The 19,164-nt window shown below is 42.8% G+C and overlaps 1 protein-coding gene across 9 annotated transcripts in view; it reads right to left on the reverse strand.

Moving 5' to 3' along the window:
• The window catches only part of TUNAR (transmembrane neural differentiation associated intracellular calcium regulator), a 168,001-nt gene that overhangs the window by 129,688 nt on the left and 19,149 nt on the right, over positions 1 to 19,164 (reverse strand). For 3 of the 9 annotated variants that reach the window (XM_074584083.1, XM_074584087.1, XM_074584089.1), the window contains one exon: positions 10,197 to 10,286. The exons of the other annotated variants lie outside the window; for them this stretch is intronic. The gene's annotated coding sequence lies outside the window, so the exon portion shown is untranslated. The remainder of the gene's footprint in view (positions 1 to 10,196; positions 10,287 to 19,164) is intronic. 9 annotated transcript variants of the gene reach the window in all.

Below are 19,164 nucleotides of genomic sequence, written 5' to 3' on the forward strand. Positions count from 1 at the left end.
ATTGCTCCTCATAAGATTTATTCTGCAGGCCCTTCACCAGCTTCGTTGCCCTCCTCTGCACTCGCTCCAGCACCTCGATATCTCTCTCGTATTGAGGTGCCCAGAACTGGACACAATACTCAAGGTGTGGCCTCCCCAGTGTTGAGTACAGGGGGACAATCACCTCCCTACCTCTGCTGGTCACACTATTTCTAATACAAGCCAGGATGCCATTGGCCCTCTTGGCCACCTGGGCACACTGCTGGCTCATGTTCAGCCGCAGATAGCGCAGAAAGTATTCAATGTTGCACAACAAACCACACAGAGTAGGGTCAGGAACCTAGAACCCACATGCGAAAGCCACAGGCACTCATGTACATGGACAGAGAGCACATACTCATAAGCAATTTGAGGTGGACCATCTATTACTATGTAAAACCTTGCAACCCGTACACATACAGGTAACAACATTGCACCCAGTAAACCTAGTTGGGCATTTTCACTGTTCCACGTCTTTCCCGTTTAAGCTTTAACCCAGGCCCCTGGATATTCAGCACAATGACCTGCCATAGGAGAAATCCCAATTTACACAGGGCGTAAACAGGCATTTCAGAAAGTACATGTCAGGCATTTTCAGAAACGCTCACAACCACCTCAGGTATATTTTTATTATTCAAGTCATTATATACCCCCACACTGCCAGTCTCCTCTCTGCTATTTTTAGACCTGGAACTCTTCAGGTGGGAAAAGAGGTTGCATAAAGCGCTGGCAAAAGGGGTTTCCTGGCTCAATTTAAATTACAACGTAGATTTCATTACAAATACCAAGATTATACCTGACATGTCACACTGCAGTTTCCCTGCTGTCACAATCCAGGCTGCAATTTCTGCAGGTGACAATACATCAGAGGAACAGTCAAAAGCCACATGCTGCTCTGCTCCAGACAGACACATTGTCCCAAGTCTTTAGATCATTGCAACAAAGAGCACAAGTTCATCAGAAAGATGGCTAAAGGCAAGAAAGGAGATTTATGAATACTGCAGCCCTCTTAAATACTTTTGAACTATGTGACTTACAGAATAGGTGCTGGTGCAATCCAAATACTAATCCACATTCATGCTCTATTCTAACAAGACACAGAGAAAACAGGTTATTTGACTTAAGCCATAGCTTCAGCATGAGATGCGTTTATTGTGCTCGCCTGGTCTCCAGGTGCATGCCTTTGCCATGTCCTACCCATAAGTCAGGAAGAGAGATGGTGTGATCACCTCTTCTTGCGACCACTGCGGTTCCTTCTGAGAGGAGACTCAGGCATGCTCTCTCGCAGTCCAGCCTGGCCCTGTGGCTCAGGGAGGAGAGCAGTCCCACCCACATACCAACCCATCACGATTGCAAACCCCACGATGGCTTTAGGTGGGCTAATTAAAGACAGGACAACCTGATCCGCTGTGGCAGTGAAACAAGTCCTGTTCAGAGTGACACTCCGGTCACTCATTAATGAAGCAGTTGTTTTGCTGTAAGATTACACAGGGGTGTTCAACCCAAATAGACTCCAGTTAGAACTTGCTTTTAATTAGGCTACAAAGACTTTAGTAGCACAGTGGTTATGACTGTTAATGTTTTGTTCCACAACCAGATCTTAACAAATTTGTGAAGCAAAGTTTCCTGATAAAGAAAGAAAAAAAAGATTGGAAAAAAGTTTTGAAGAAGTCCATAAGGAAGACTCGAAAAAGATTCACACCATGAAAAAAATCCTGTGTCGGAGAATTAACTGCAAGGTGAATAATAACTATGCTGTGTTCAGAAGTTAAAGGCTGGATATGACTCTAGGGCTGTATTTAAGAAGTTCAGACAGAAAGCCAAGTGCTGACAGTAAGGAGGTATAACTCAGATGAGATGGTTTCAAATGGGCCATCTGGCCAGCAGAGGAACAGACATGGCAATTGGAAAACCTGAAGATCCCTCATTATAGCACATCACAACTGAGACTATGACTCCGTTTCCAGCTCTCCTTGAGAAAGCTCGCCCACACACACAGAGCCCAGGTGACAGCTACTCTGATTCAGTGCCAACCCAAGAAGGCTCTGCTTTTGGCTGCCTGCACCATCTCTCAGCAGGGTGGGAACTTGCAAAATGAAAAGGCAGCAGCTGTCTTTGTGGGGGAGACCTATCAGGGGCTCTGCATGCTGCCACCACAGTGCTCCCATGCAGATTTCAGCTGAAGCAGGGCTCCAGTCACCACCCCTGCACTGTTGGAGAAAACATCTGCCACAGGTGCTAGGAAGAGGATAGGTACTTCTATAAGCAGAGGCCGTTTAATCCTTCCTAGCTCAATTCAGTCCTTGCAGATAGTCCCCCAATGCTTCAGTTCACAGCTAGTGTTATTCTTTTGCTTCTTTCCCCTCCACATCCCCTTTCATGCTCCAGAGATACCAATGAGGAGGTTAGAAGGAAAACATTCAGTGACCTCAAGGCCATATTTTGTACAGGATTCACTCTATTATTTACACTGAGAGGGTATTAAAACATAGTTACCTAAAGTCTTACAGCACAAATGCTCTGCTACACTGAAGTCAGACACGCTTGTGGTCTTTGATAATATAATATGGATTATTTTTTTTTTTCCTGTTTCTTTCCAGCTCTGATACCTGGCAATCAAATCTCTACTGCAAACACTGCAAAATAGGTTAAAGTTAAACTTCTGCAAGGCAAAAATTTCTTCTAGAACTTCTAAAAACACTGCTTATTGCACGTGCTTCAGTTTTATCTGTTTATTGGGTTGCTTTTTGTCTGTGTCTTTGGGGATCCTGTTGTGTTTAATTGGAAGAGGAAAGGTTGTTTTGTTCTTTGTCAGAGGGGGGAAATGGGGAGGAGGGAGGGAAGGAAGAGGGGAAGGAATGAAGAGATTAAAGCCCAAGTTTTTCTGTTGTAGAGTCACACAATAAACCATAAAGCACTACATGTACTCACGCACCAGTTAAAGGAGCCTAGAGAATCAAAATCGTACTGTTCCCTCATACCAAATCTTAAATAAGATGGAGATAAACTCCTTTTTCTTCAGCACCAAGAACCAGGTTGTTTCTAACACCATTTGTTTCCCACGTTTAATGAATACATCAGACCTCTTCTCCAGCTCTCATTGTAGTATAAAATAAGTTCTTTAAGAAGGCAGGTCAGCATGCATTTTAATAACTGCCCCGCTTATGTCCTCTCACATTGGGAAGATGGGAAAGCTGTTTCTGCTGGGATGTGGGGCAGACTGTAGCTCATACCTCCAGAAGCCCATTCTCTTCCACAGCAGGCAATCTTGTACAGAGGATATTGGCATTCACGCTCCACTTCAGGAGCCACAATGTATACCTCACTGTTTATTGATAGCAACGTGGACTGGAATTACCAAGCCACTGACTGTTTCTGGCTTCCTGCAAGTTGATGATTTAGCTGTTACCTTGCGGATTAACTTTAACCGGTGGGAAAAGCGCATCCTAGATATCCTCGAGTAGTGTTGTGATGAAATTCCCAGTTGTTCTTATTTGTAAAGTTTCCTTTGTCTTCACTGTTCTTTCTTTACATGATTTCATCTCCTTGGATGCTCCTCATACTTTATTTTTAAACTCCAAGCACTTCTACACCTCCATCAATTTTTATTATGTGTAGGATTTACACTTTTTTCTGTCCAATTCAGATGCATAACGCATTAGCTTGGTTGAAAACTTCTGCAAGTTCTCAAAACTGCACAGTTTTTAAAATAAACTGATTTCCCACACTAGTCAGCCCAGCAAATTTAACGCCTCAAGCGCTGTAATAACATGGTTTTAAATAGACTGCTGAAATATTAATCTTAGCGTTCATTATTCTTTCACTCTGCCTCTATTGTTTGATGTTTCTTCTCATGCCATCCAATATTCTCCCTGTTTATGTTTCAATATCCTCTGGACATCATTGCATCCATATGATGACTCACATGTTGGGAGAGCTATGTGTTTTAAGCCTCGCTGTGTTCCAGAGGAACACATTCCTTATTCTTCACATGGAGCCAGTTTTCTTTGAAAGATCTGGCCTGTCTTTCGAAAATCTCTTTAAATTTAAACATCTATGTATATTAAAGTTTGTAATACTGTAGGTACCTTAGGTGATCAAACCGTAGTCTTACCTTTTTTTCCTTGGGTTTGGTATTCATCTAGATGTTCTGACAGATCACAAAAAAAGTAAGTGAGCCCCTCAGCAATCCCCTTGCTGCAGGCAAGGCACCAAACTGAAGGACATTGTGAAACGAGATAGCAAGCACAAGCAGTAATACTGGGCCAGTGCCATTGGAAATTGGGAAAGATACTCTTTAAAGAGGGACTCCACTCAGGCAATCTTTTGTAAAAGTTCTATATTATATCCCAAGAATGGACTGGTGTTCAGACTGAGCTTTAATTTAGTGGTTTATTTATGATATACTATTAGTCAATGCATAGAATTTTGTTACATATTTAGTACAAAAGCTTTTTTCTAACAATGGGTTTGTGTCATCTGATTTAGTCGAAGGATTATAAACTGCCCATGAATGTATTAAGGCTTAAAAAGAGAAGTCTTCAAACCACCCAAGGAGACAGGTTCTGGAACAAATTCACAACTGGGGAAGCGAGAGGAAAAATTTTCAGTAGCTAACTTTAAGGCAAAGACACTTTTGCAAGAGCAATGTCAGCTGCCTCCAGCAGCAGGACCCTAGGTTTGGTGAGCAGAAAAGCCCTCCTGCTTCTACCTTCAGGGAGAATGTACTTAGTACAGCAGAGCCAGCAGATACAACGCTGTGTCCCTCTAGAGGCATTATATACCTATCACCCTGTGTACCTACTACAGACTTAAGGAGTTTCCAGTATCTTCCTCAAAAAGAATGCCCCACAGCCTCGCAGCTCTTCCAGGAAGCTCATCTTTTGCCGCTTAAATCTTCAGCTACACCACACACAAAAAACCCTACCAACCACGAACAACCCAAACTGTGCTATCTCCAAAGCAGCTTGGAGGCCTGGGGGAGTTTTAGGCTTCACACTGCTATTAATGAAAATAAAGACTTAACTCCTGTGTGCTGCTGGCAAGTTGCCTTTGGCTCACAAATTGAGCCTCCCACAATTCATCCAGCACAAACTCCATGCCCTGCTGCAGGCATCATTCCCTGGGTATACGCGCAGTAGCCATCCTGGTCTTCTCTGAAAGACTGAACTTATCCAAGCTTAGTGTGCAAGACCTGACCTTGACCTGCAAGTTTGATCCCCAGAACAAATAAGAGATTCATTGCTCACTGCTTGGCTGTCTCACCAGATGTTTCTCCCTTGCAAGAACAGGCTATTTGATGATTGTCACTTGAAAACCCCCCGCTATTTTTAGCTACTAGAAGTAATCCTTAAGATTCCACCATGCCTTGGTGAGACACACGCAAATACTTCCTCCTTTTCTTGGGATGTTCTGTCCTATATGGGAGGGAAAAGACAAACATAGAGGTGAATGGAATAGAATATCACTTTTTCCTCCATTACTTACACACCACGCTGCAGTCAGATGCCTGGGAACAAAAAAATAAAGATCCCAACCTAGAGCAAAAGTATCTTCTGAATTCAGCCATCCACCTTTGCGTATGGTCAGGCCACACTGAGGCAATGAATGAATGAGCAAGAGATATTATCTTTGAATTTTTCTAAAGAAAATGGAATAAAGTGAATGCACTGGATTATTTTGGTTGAAGCCATTGACATTCATATTTTCCTCAAAGCAATTTTATTACCTCTGCATACAGGTTTCATAATAACCAGCAGAGAAGAAGCAAAAGGCACCAGGAAAGTTCCAGCTCTGAAGAATTCAGTTCCTAACTGGTAGCTTGATGGAAAACATAAGGGTTCTTTATATCATTTATAGAGTAGCCTAATGGATGTAAGGAAAAAAGTATACAGACCTTAAAAGAAAAAAAAATGAAGATAGAAAAGTACATTTAAGATTTCCAGCCACAAGCAGTCCAGTTCAGTTTTACTTTCAGTCTGCAATTATCGAAGACCTTATCTCATTTATATGGTAATAACTTGTCTTGTGTCAACTCAACAAGCAGAGATAGCAGCTACACAGCGCTGGCTCCTTGAACGCCATGGCTGGCTGAAGCCTCCCCGGCGTGGGCGGAAGGACCTGGCTGGGCTCAGAGTGCCGATTAGACTTGCCAATGAGCCAGGGCTAGTGGTGCTGCGAGGAGCATAACAAATGCAGGGAGTTTCTTGTGGCTACGAATTTAATTTAAATCTTTGCAGTTTTGCGCACACTCGGTATGAAAGCATTTTTTGGAGATATTTGTTTGCCCAGGGAAGAGGAGACTTACCGTGGCAGTTTGGAAAGAACTGTTCCTTAACAAGGATCAGTAAAATTTCATAGCAAGGGAGAAAAACTATTCTAGGATGATTACTATAGCTGCAAAGCTGTATTTTCTCCAGCATTCTAATTAAATATAGATAAAGTGAGAAGAGAGGCCAAAACAGATCTGGACATTAATGAGATAAAGGCTTTAGTGTTTTGCAATTTCAGAGATAATTACTAAGGGATGTCTTATCCCCTCCCTGAAGAGGAGGAGGTGCACAGAGACCTCTGGGTTCCAACCAACCCTACAGCTCTCAGATATATTTTTTAAAAAAATGTTAAAAAATGTGAAGTTAGCCAGGTAGCAAACATCAAACAGAACAAGGATCCGGAATACAAGTACCCTGTACAGATAACAAACCTCACATCATGCTGCTTATTGAAAGTTCAGCTGCTCTAATGAGCTCTTTCTCAAAGAAATTAACTGTGGTTTTGCCCAAAACCCATTATCCATTTTGGGACATAAGAGAATGTTTCATTTCAACAAGTAATTTCCCACCACAAGCGAGACAGTGAGGTGTGGTGATTGTATGTACCAGAACTCCAATCACTGCAAGGTGGGTTGTGTTTTAGCAACGGTAGTCATTAAGTACATACTTCCAGCCTACCCAGAACAGAAAAAGCTGGGTTTAAGATGAAGGGGTTCAAAGCACACCTTTAATGAAAACCAGGCAGGATATGGTTTGCAGTCTAGGCTTTCTAAAGGGGTACTGTGCCTTCCACTAGAGGGAAGTGTATTTTGTAGGTAAATTAGGAACAATAAGACAACTGATGTTATTTGGGGGCAGGGAGGGGGAAGCAGAAGGGAAAACCAGGGTTTGGTTTATGCCCCTGTAATACTAGCACACACTGCGCTGCTTTTTTCTCTCCCAGAAGGGACAGGCGAATTTCAGGAGGATCAGGTCTGTGCTCACTCCTTGATCCCTTGTTTGTGTATAAGAAGGGGCAGCCTGTTCAGATTACACAGCTGATGAAGCAGTGGGAGTCTGGGTGTTTTAGGAACACTGATTTAAAATGCTTTGAATTCAGAACACTGAGTTTTATATGGGACTTACTTATTGTATTTAAATACAACACAGCAGTTTGTACCAGAATATTATTGGATGCGTAGGATCGCTGACGGTAAAATAAAGGATTTAACATCAATATGTTTGACGACTGTGTTATTCTTTAACACAGAGGATGTTACACATGAATGCCTTAATGCCTACCACATCACGGTAAACCCTGAGCCACGCAGTCCAGAGAAAGAGTCTCTAAAATGCCACTTAGAGTTTCTAACCTCAGCAAGGGTTGGATTTCCATCACTTCATCTCTAAAAGCATTCCCTTAGCCATAGGTGCTTCAGGTGCATACGAAGAATGTGAAATTAAGGTGAGCAATTCAGAAAAGCTCTGACTGGGATCTAGAAGTTTTCCTTTAAGTGCAGCTCTGCCCACCACCTCAGCAATAACAAAACCCATCTTTTTCCACCCCAGCATAACCGTAATCTCAGTCATATCACAGACTCATGGAAGTGCTAGATCATGGACTGCTGTACTGGGACAGAGGGAAGTCTATGTCAGGGCAGAGGGGATGGAAAGACTTCCGTGAAGCCTTGGTAAAAAGATGCTAGCCATCAAAAGATAAGTCAGCTTTGGACAATCTGAAGTAGCCTTGGGAGAGATGTGTGAAGAGCAGACAACATAAACAAGAAACTGTTTTGCCTTAGTTGATATGAGCCTAGCTGAATTTGTAGGCACAGGTCAAGAGGTTCAGCTTTTAAGCCTGGGCACAAAGGATTCAGTCTCCTTAGAAGCCAGGGAAGGATTTTTGATAGTGAGTAGCTGCAATCTATGCCATCTTGAAAAAAAAAAAAAAGAAAAAGAAAAAATAAGCAGGCATAAAACTGCTTATCAGTTGAGAACAACAGCATCAATAATGAATTTTCACTATTAATAAATCCTGCCTCCAGAGTTTTCCCAGAAAGCTTAATAAATATTTCATAGTCTTTCTTATCCTGAGAAGTAATCCAAAAGACGACTCTGAAAATCTTGAGGAAAGGCGAAGGAACTATTTAAAGTGTAAGTTTTTGACATGCTAATAGCTATGAAGGATTAGTGCAGTTTAGCTTTGATTGCATCAGGAGTGGAATAGCTACAAGAGAGATTTAATAAGACATCCAGTGTAGCACTATTAAATACTTCTCAAGCACAATAGAGTAATATTCCAAGAACACCGCAACCACCACACCATAATCTTCAGCAGAAAGAGCATTCCCTCAGTGGGATTTCCCCCCTGCCCCCAACATGGCTTAATTAGAACTCAAAATACCACACATATACCATGTTCCTGTAAGAGAACCTTGTACCATGGAAAATGTCTCACTTCTGATTCCTCGAGCACAAAACAAACAGCCACACACTCAGGGCAGAACAAAAAGCTGAGAAAAGCATCTTACAGTCTGTAAAGTTAAAAAAGTGAGGGTAAACCTCATTTGAGGTTGTAATGAAAAGCTCAGTCTCTAAAGGCTTTAAATGAATAAGCCAACACACTACTAAACATTTTAAATATGTATTCAAAGTCCTGTTAAATTCTAATGCTCCTCTGATGATTAAATCCGATTCTCCTCCTCAGTAAATAATTCAGTAGCAAAAAATTGCTTGGCCTGGAAAAGAGCCGAACAATGGGCCAAGACACTTCTCTGAGAGGTTTTGGCCTCAATTTTGACTTTGTGAGGAGAAGTTTCTGCAAAAGAGATGCTTTGAAAAAGCTGAAGTGTTTGTATTCGCAGCTGCAATTTAGAATCAGCATTTCTCACCTTTATTTTTTTTATTAGAAGAAGGAACAGCTGATGGCATGAAAAGAGAACCCAGCAACATAATTTATATAAGCTACTTCCACAGGAGAGCAATTTTCTTATTCAAGGGCAAAGTACTGTTTTTTTCTAGTTGCGATCAGAGAGGTTCATCCTCCGACACAACACGCTGGAGTTATGTACTTGGGAGTGCAGATATCTAGGAACCTCATCTGCAGTAGACTCCAGAAAGCAAAATGCTATTCTGTGTCTGGTTTTGTTTATTTAATGTTAGCACAAAGATGCATCTCCCTAAGCACCGAATCTGGTTAGGAGTGAGACTAACACTAATAAAGTACTCCTGAAAGAAGAGGCAACTCAAGTTTCCTCCCCACTAGAAACAAACATTTTTAAACCAGAGACTATAAAGCAGTTTAAAAACTTTCCCAGGTCAATTCCGTTAACTCTGATGATTCAGAACATGGTTTGTCTGAAACAACAATCACAAAGTAAAAACCTCTTATGAGTGCACCTGAGCCTTCCTTTCCAGGCAGCAAAATGCCAACGCAACCAGCTTCTCTACAAAACAGAGCCATTCACAGGCATTTACAATCTCTTAGCACGTGATACTGTAAAATGCTCAAGCCACCCTGAGAGACTTACTGCTTAGGCATATACATACAGACCAAAAGAGAATTGCTCTAACAGAAGTGAAACACACAGAGGTATGTTAAAAGGTAGATAACCTGGTTTGGAACTACACTTAAGTTTTCCCAAAAATAGAAAGCTTTAGGTACCCCTAAAATTAGGGGGAAGCCAGAGACAAGATACCCCAGAGCCTCACCTCATTCATGTTATATTTTCTTCAAGCTTAAGCATGCTTAGGTCTAGCTTGATCCTAGCCAACTTCAGTAAAAAAAAATAATTATTTCTAGATAGCACTTTCCACAAATAATTCTTAAAAAAAACACCAAACAAACAGAGATTTAACTTTGTATTATTTCACAAAGAATTTACCTCCTAAATCAGAAAAGCAAAACTACATATATATATAACTGACCTGCTTCACTTGGAGCTTTCTCCATGAGCAGTTTGCTTAGCTGCACAGACAAACCTTCATCGGCGACACCTTTTGACTGTGATCTCGGCACTGGAAACAAGGAGCAACACAACAAAATGCTTCAATCCCGAGGAATGATACTTAAGACTTAAAGTCTAAGACAGATCAGTTCAAGAATTGTAAGAGCAGAAAAGACTTCAGAAAAAAGTAAATAAAAAGCAGCAGTCACTGTTTCTAATGAAACAATTCTGCACAAGGGAAGACTGCATGAAGCTACTTACAGCTTTTGTATTCTGTAAATAGAAGCCATCATCAGTTAAGTCCCAGAAACATCAGCCATGTCTAAATCCCCACTTGACTACTTTTGTCCCCAACATTTTCCCTTTATCTCAGCTCCACATCATGAGCAAAATGGGCCATACCTGTCTCCCAGGGACTAGAGAAAATCTTGTTTGTTCCAGACCAAAACTACTCTATACTGCCCCATTAACTGCATTTAAACACATCACCTGTGGTTCCCACAACAGCACAGCACCATCACTCAACAAGGTAATGCAGTACAGCTGCCTTGTGTCCTGCAGAAGGACAGCACTTTACATCAGCCAAAACTCCACCCCAGCTCCTCTTTGGCAGCAGCAACCTGCTTTCAAATGCTTGTCTTTGTGGCTGCTGGGATGCCATGAAGGGAATCTCCTACTGGTACCAGGGCCCCGGGTTGGGCTGGTTTTGCCTCCACCAGGTGCTCTTCTGGCAGTTAGCAAGTGCAAGAGGGCAGAGAGGCTCCAGCCTGGACAGGAGCAGAGGGTCTGGAGATCCAGGGGAGAGTAATGCAATCAGGGTGCCCCACGGCTAACACACGAAATGGTCTCAAGCATTTACTCGGTTAACATGGGTATTTCTTATTAAACATAGCTATGTAGAAACTCCCTCCTTTTTTTTGTTGTTGGGGGTTTTTTTGTGGGTTTTTGTTTGTTTTGGGGGGTTTTCTTTTGTTTGTTTGGTTGGTTGGTTGTTTTTTTGGTATCGTCATAGTGTCTGATTTTGTATTTTGACCCGATCTGGAGTACCATGTCCAGCTCTGGAGCCCTCAGCACAAGAAGGACATGGACCTGTTGGAGCAGGTCCAGAGGAGGGCCACAAAGGTGATCAGAGGGCTGGAGCACCTCCCATCTGAGGACAGGCTGAGAGAGTTGGGCGTGTTCAGCCTGGAGAAGAGAAGGCTCCAGGGAGACCTTAGAGCAGCCTTCTAGTATCTGAAGTGCGCCTACAAGAAAGCTGGGGAGGGACTTTTTACAAGGGCATGTAGTGATAGGTCAAGGGGTAATGGCTTCAAACTGGAAGAGGGTAGATTTAGATTAGATATCAGAAAGGGATTTTTCACTCTGAGGGGGAACAGGTTGCCCAGGGAAGTTGTGGATGCCCCATCCCACCCAACAAGCGCAGGCTGGATGGGGCTTTGAGCAACCTGGTCTAGTGGGAGGTGTCCCTGCCCAGGGCAGGGATTTGGAACTAGATGATCTTTAAGGACCCCTCCAGCCCAAACCATTCTGTGATTCTATGATTGTAATCCTACAGGCTTCCCCAAGAAATGCTGACCTTTCAGCTGGACCTTCTTTGTTTGTTGGGGGGTGGAGTGACAGACAAGGTCTTGGGGTACTAGAAGTAAGTGTCTCTTTGTCCAATGTATTTCTTATGAATGAACAGGCTCAGAAAGATTCCTGTATTTTTGAGGGGACAAGCATTTCTGCAAAATTTCTTGCTGGAACTTCCTATACAAAACACTAGAGAAATCCCATCTGGATACTGCACACTAGAACTCACATGGAAACAGAGGCATGGAAGAGCTTATAGAGGTGATCAGAGAAGCATTTTTTCATGACAGAATGCTAGAAAACTTGTCTTGCACAGTAAAACACAGACTGAAAGAGGAGACAATTGCAGTCTGTAAGGTCTCCAAGAACTAAGTACCAGGAGAGGAAAAGAACTATTTAATTTAATAGAGATATTGACATAAAGATATTGGATGCGAACTTACCACAAACACATCCATCCTGTAAACTAGAAGAAGGATTCCAGTTATTAGGAGGATGAAGCTCAGGAACTTTCTTCCAAAAAGTCATCTTTTACAAAGAGGCAAATGAAGCACAAAAAATGAAGCCCTCTATTCAAAATCATATATAAAGTTTGTGTCAGAGATGGGAATTAGATACCAGAGACTTAAATGCCAGGCCAGGTCCTTTGAAACAAAATCAATATTCTTATCAGTAAGGGTCAAATATGTTGAAAAGATGGTTTGCTGAGCCAAATTTTGCAATCCAATATAGGTGAAGTGAGAAAAGGAAACTAATACAAGAAAACAGATTAGATTTTTATAATTATTAATAAACAGCTAATAAGTAATAAATAAATTGTTAGTGGTGAATCAGTACCACTAATCTTTGGAATGATTAAAAAAACATTTTCATTTAAAGAAAAGATTTGCATTTCTGACACAGGGCATTGCCTCAGGATGCTGCAGAATTAATCAAGATGCTTATGGGCAGTCTTTTCCTTCTTTTGCATGGCAGAGCAAATAATTTATTGATACCTCAGTGTAATCTGCTCTTCTGGGTTTGTTTTTTTTTTCCTCTTAAATTTTATTGTTGGAATTATCAATACAGTTGTGTCCTCAGCAAATAGCATCCTTGCTTGTGAAGTTCAGTTATAAACAAACAAGCTTAGACACTTCTCTTTCTTCTGAACTCCTTTTGATTTGGGATTATCAACTGACTGTAATTTACATTTTTCCTTCACACAGTGCTTGTCAAACCGTTGACCTGGCTTTTTCTTTCTCTGTCAGAAGAAATCAATGAGGGTTTCCATTACGGGATTCACAAGGGTGTTTCCCTTATTATGAGTTTCATTGCCATGCCTATTTTATCTCAAAGCCCTATACACTACTTGCTTCATTAGATTTCTCTAAATCCTAATTCCAGTACCAAAATCCAAGGAACTGCTGGAGAGAGTCCAGTGGAGGGCTACAGAGATGATTAAGGGACTGGAGCACCTCTCCAATGAGGAAAGGCTGAGAGACCTGGGGCTGCTTAGCCTGGAGAAGAGGAGTCTGAGAGGGGTTCTCATCAATGCTTATAAATATCTAAAGGGTGGGTGCCAAGAGGATAGAGCCAGAGGCTACAGGACAAGGGGCAATGGGCACAAACTGGAACAGAGGAAATACTATCTGAACATGAGGAAAAACTTCTTTCTTTTGAGGGTGCCAAAGCACTGGAACAGGCCGCCCAGAGAGGTTGTGGGGACTCCATCTCTGGAGATATTCCAAACCCGCCTGGATGCGTTCCTGTGCATCCTGCTCTAGGTGAACCCGCTCTCGCAGGGGGGTTTGGACTAGATGATCTCCGAAGGTCCCTTCCAACCCCTACCATTCTGTCATTCTGTCATTTGCTATTTCTTAGTTAATCCTCAGATGCTCACTTTACGTGAAAAGAGAGATGTATTTGTGTTCAGGAGCAAAGATTTTTAAAAGTGGTATGTGTTTGGTTCCTCAGGTCCCCGTTGTCTCTCCCTGCCCCAGGAACAGGGACCATGTTCCAGCTATAAACATGTTGTCACCATCGCCAGGAGGGAGATGGTGACACAAAGTCACACACTCTCCGCAGTGCTCCCTTGTGCTCATGTGGATGTACATCGCCTGTCTTGGGGACCTGGATTCCCAAACAGTATTAAAATTGCAGCCCCAGCCTTCTTTTCCCCTTGGCCTTACATGAGGCAGAATCTTTCACATTTTTGGGTAGCCCTAACTTTGCAAAATGTCACCGTTCTTAGCTTCTGATTCACACATCGGTTAGGAAGTTACCTTCGGTAAGAGCGAGTGACTCTGTGCTCTCATTCTGACCTCCCAAAACTGGAACCAGAGGGTTCACTTCCTTCATCTAGTCATCAGCAATATTTGACAATATTTGAAAGAGAAGTGAGAGGACGTGCAGGCAGCTTTTATAGGAAAGGTTGTCCACAACCACACTATTTACATTCCTAGGCCCTATGCAGCCATTTCTATCCTCTGGTAGCTCCTACCAGCAACGTTTACAGCCTCCCACGAGAGTTTGGTCGCAATGATGCCATCTTACTGCTTTTTCTCTGTTTTTTCATACAACACCAAGACCCTTCATTTTCCTCTTTTCCAGCAAAATTGAAAGACCAGCTTCTTACATTCAGTCACTGCGATTGGAATGGCAATTCCTCAACATAATGCAGTCTTAAGGCAGGTTGTGCAAGGATGCAGAGGTGATGGTTATTCCTTTCTTCAGATAGTTGCAGAGTTAGTGATTCCCTCTATCTCCCTGGAAACATGTTTACAGCTTCTCTCTCTCCCTGCTTGTCTATCAAAGTGCTGCTGTTGACATCCAAATGCCTTGCCTCGGCACCTCGTGAACTCCAATGAATTAATAACTATGGCAGCTTTGCAGAGAAAAACACTTGAGTAGAAATATATCAGTAAAACTTAAAGACTCAGCCTTTCAAGAGGTGTTTAAATGGCCTGAGCCATGGAAAGATACCAGCCTGATTTTCATATCACCTGCCTGCATCACTATAAACTTACTGAGTTTGCATAAGTGTCTGCCTAAATATCTTTAGAAAGCTGGAGCAGAAAGGATTTAATTATGTCTTGCATTCAGTTCTTAGGTGATTTGGGGCATTTCTCCAGTACACTGATGCTGAACTTGGACTTTCCAAGTTAACACATGGAACTATCAGAGCATCCTCGTGTGCTGCACAGCTTTGTCCCAGTGCAGGGCACAATTTCCTGGGAACTGCTTAGGGCCTCCAGCACAGGAGCTGCCAGCATCTTCTAGAGAGGCAAACTGCACTGGGAGGAACAGGACTTATGTGTGTACATGGTGACAGGAGGGACAACAGGAGCAGCTTGCCCTAGGCTTCGGGGCAAGTGTCGGGGGGGCGCATCTCTGCTGGTCCCTGGTCCCCGCAAGCTGTGAAGGCACCAGCGTGTTGTTCTCACAAGTACCTTGTGCAAGTGCGGAGGCAAATTTTGCATCACTGCCTGCAAAACCTGGCGTCACATTGGTGCAGTACCACAGAGGCAGAGCTCCGCTGCTCGGCTTGAACTGAGAATTAAATGCCATGCTGGGAGCTGCCACCGGGCACGCTGAGCTGTCGCTCTTCAAAGGGCTTGGGTTGTGTAAGGGGACCAAGGGAATCGCTAAACCACAGACAATGAAAACAACTCTAAATGAGAGACTAAATGAAAGGAAAAAAGTTGTCAAAATGTCAAGGTTAATGTTTTCATAAAACTAACCAGGGAATGGCTAGACAGTATGAGTGTAAACTTTAAACTTAATTAAAACTTTTAAAGTGTGAATACAAAACTAACTTCAGTCTAGACTGTCAATAAATCTATCCTCCTTAATGAAATACTTGTCCTTTTGCTATTTCTGGTCAATTTTCTCCTTCATCCTTGCAGCTATGTGTAACTTTGAAACTCGAATTCTTGTCTGTTAAAGCCTGAGGAGCCATGCGGAGCGGGACCACAGCCTCCCATGGCTCCTGCTTCATGTCCTCCTACAGCTTCTGCTCCATGTCCTCCTGCACCCCTGGCTGAGCCAGCTGCTCTGTCCCTAGCCTGGTGACAGCTTCAGGATGGGCAGCAGCCTCCCAACACGCACACCGAGCCAGAGAGGAACAAATCTCTGCCCCCACCCCTTAGCTGGACCATGATGGTTTCTGCAAAGCATCTCAGAGGTGGTTTCCTCCATCTCCAAAGCTCTGCCCGGGCTCTGGAGGCAGCCCAGAGGAAAGGCACCTCCTTGTCTTACAGCCGGGCAGTGGCTCTGCGATTTGGACAGACAGAGACAGCAGAAACGAGGTCTGCAGTGCCTCTAGAAAGCCCAGGGTTGGCAGATATCCATCAGATTTTAAGAGATCAGTTTAAAGAGCTCTGGGATCTTGTTTTCTTGTGCTTTGTTGTTAGTGGGCATCATCATCCAGAGTTAGAATTATCTCTAAGTTATCTACCTAACCATTTTCCTGATCTTTCAGGAAGCTTTTTCTTGAAATAAAATTGCTTTTTAATTGATTTTAAGAGAGGAAAGGAAAATAGTAAGAACTCCCCATGATCTCAAACTGTTTGGTTATTACTGTCTCAGTGCATACCATACTTTTACATACTGTCCCTCCTAGGGAATGCAGAAAGGAATGTAGGCTCTGAAAACACACAAGGCAGTTGTTCTTCCTTCCTTCTTTCCTTCCAAATGTCGCTCATACTTACTTGTTTGCACAAGCAGAGTTTGGTTAAATTGTCAAGAAATAAATGGAATCACCACACTTCTTGCTTAGACATTCAAACGTCCCTAGACAGACCCTTTTTTTTCACCTTTCTAACCTTTGCCAAATCTATCATTGTTTTCCTTAAATAAAAATTGCAATTTTGTGACCAACGGGTACCTTTTTTCCTCCCTCTTTTTTAAAACATGCCTTGTTCAGACACACAGCTTGCAGCCTGTGCTGCCAGCGCACTGCGGCTTTCCCCGGGGCAGGATCTGGACTTGCACTGTGCTAAAAAATGGTGGAGTTGGGAAAAAGGTGTGGGGATAATCAGCATATTGATAACCAAGGCTGAAATCACTGGCTCTGCCATCTGCTCCACCTTATAGTCTTAAACTTGGATTGAAATCTGCCTTCATCTGTCTGACTCTACCTTAGCATGAACTCCACGGCTGTACTCCTAATAAGTCCATCAATATCATCTCAGCACTGTGAATAACAGAAGGCTAAAATAGTGTTATGGCTCTGTAACAAAAAAAGGATATTGGAATCTTATATCAAAACCATTTTGTTAGGGAGCCATAATATTAATTTAGCATTTGGGTGTTCATGGTGCTGAAATAATGGCTGTTTCACCTGGTTCGATCCACAGAGAGCAGACACAGCCAGTACTTCAGCTGTGTGTGAACAAAAGTGATGCTGGATATTCAGTGAGCAGAGTTATAACCAGGAAGACTACAGCCCTGAAAGTTTCTTCAAGAAGGTCACTAACCAAACAGATTAGATTGGAAGCTTGTGTTTTTCCTATACAGAAGAGACAAGCTGAAGTTTAATCTCATTTTCATAAGACAAAACAAAAGCATGTAAAGCCAAGAGCATATTGCAAATATTCCAACTGAAAAAAAGCATAACCTAAGAGCCAGGATACTTCAGATGAATCTCAAGATGTTTCAACTTAAGAATAGATTTTAAGTTACCAGAGCTGCCCCCATTAAAACAATGTAAAGATCTTACTTTCTTCCCAAGGAGACTTGGGACATAAGCCATTATTTCTTTTCCTGCAGTACATAACATAATGGACTTAATGTGAGTACATCCTCTTTGCTTTTTCTCAGTTACTGGTGAGGAATCTCAGACGTCCAACAATGTGTGACAGAGCAGTAAAGAAAAATAATAATGTAACTCTACAGGAGAGATGTCCTGGCATAGTGAATCAGTGCTGGATGTTCCCAGGGCTACCACCTGCATTCAAAACTTTCTTTAATTATACAGTGTTTTGTTACATTGAAAGCTGATGGTATTTTTTAATGAAGGCCTTTGCTGAAAAAGATCTTTTTTCCTTCCTTCCATCCCTCCTTTTTTTTTTTTTTTTTGTTAAAGATATGCTTTTCCTAGCTCCGATGGCAATTCTGTATCATATAATCTGCCTGGATCTGTAAAGTTGAAAATTTTACCCCTGCCACTGGGACATATTTCTGAAGGAAGGGGTGTCTGTGAAGGTGACCTACTCCAGCCCCAGCATGTTGGTTTAAAGGAGAGGGCAGCCTCAGAAATACAGAACAGCAATAGCTCCTAGAAATTTTGGCCAGAAGGAAACAGGATGGGGCACTTGTACTCCAGTGAGGGACACCCAGCAAAACTCTTATACACATGCATGGCTTTGGGCAGGAGTCACCCTGAGGGGACATGGTCACTGGTTTGCTGCCTTTGGCATAGGGTCAGAGCTCATCCTAGAGAAGAGATTTGAGCACTGATAGGGATGATCACCACCCCAAGCCTCCACACGGCAGGAGATCCACAGTGCCTGACAGTGCTATCACAGTGATGCTCTATCACACTGCACAGCAGGACAGGTTTTGGAGCCCTCCAACCCCAGCACCCCCACCCCCAAGGCTGACTGTCAGTTTAACAATGGCGTTGAACCATTAAAAGTAGCTGCAGCCTCTTCAGAAACTTCTGCTGCAGTAAGAAAATATCAGAATATCACTTTGGGCCCAACTTAGTGTGAGCTCAGCTTCTTTACCAGAAGAGCAAGCAGCAGAGCTGGAAAAGACCATGCACACCCAAAAATCTACAAGCTCTTGACTCCCCACCATTGACTTCCAGCAGGACCTGGACACGCAGGTGGCTGTCAGCTCAGCTTCTGGGACTCACACATACACAAAGCCACCTCCAGAGCTGCCTGGGCTGTAGGCAAGACTCCGTGTTACCCTCCTGATGGAAAAGGACCAGCAAAGCCAGCAAGCAAGGGAGAGCCCTGGAGAGCTGCCCCTGGTGCAGCCCAAGGCAGGGGAGAAAACACCTCCAAGAGATGCCCCAGAGGTGAGGCCATTGGGGCTGTTTCACCACCTTCAGCATCCTGCCATCCAAAAATTGCCTGCGCTGAGAGCCGGCCTGGGATACATGATCGCTTGTTGGACTAAGTTGTGCATTTTGTTTCACTAAGAATTGCTCGACTTGGGAGAATTTATACTTGGATATTAGAGAGACATAAACAGCCATAAAAATTCCAGCTCTGCTTGTACAAATGATCCGCTGATGTGTGTTAAATGCACTCTATTGCTGCACTAAAGTCAATTTGCAATTGATCATATTGCATTTCTAGTGTCAGCAGATATGAAAACATGTCATTTACCAATGCTTAATGAACCTCTATGCTGACAAGACATAAATATCAATAAGCAGCTCTCCG

This window comes from Larus michahellis, chromosome 4 (genome assembly GCF_964199755.1).
Source record: "Larus michahellis chromosome 4, bLarMic1.1, whole genome shotgun sequence".
In the NCBI taxonomy this organism is placed as follows: Eukaryota; Metazoa; Chordata; class Aves; order Charadriiformes; family Laridae; genus Larus; species Larus michahellis.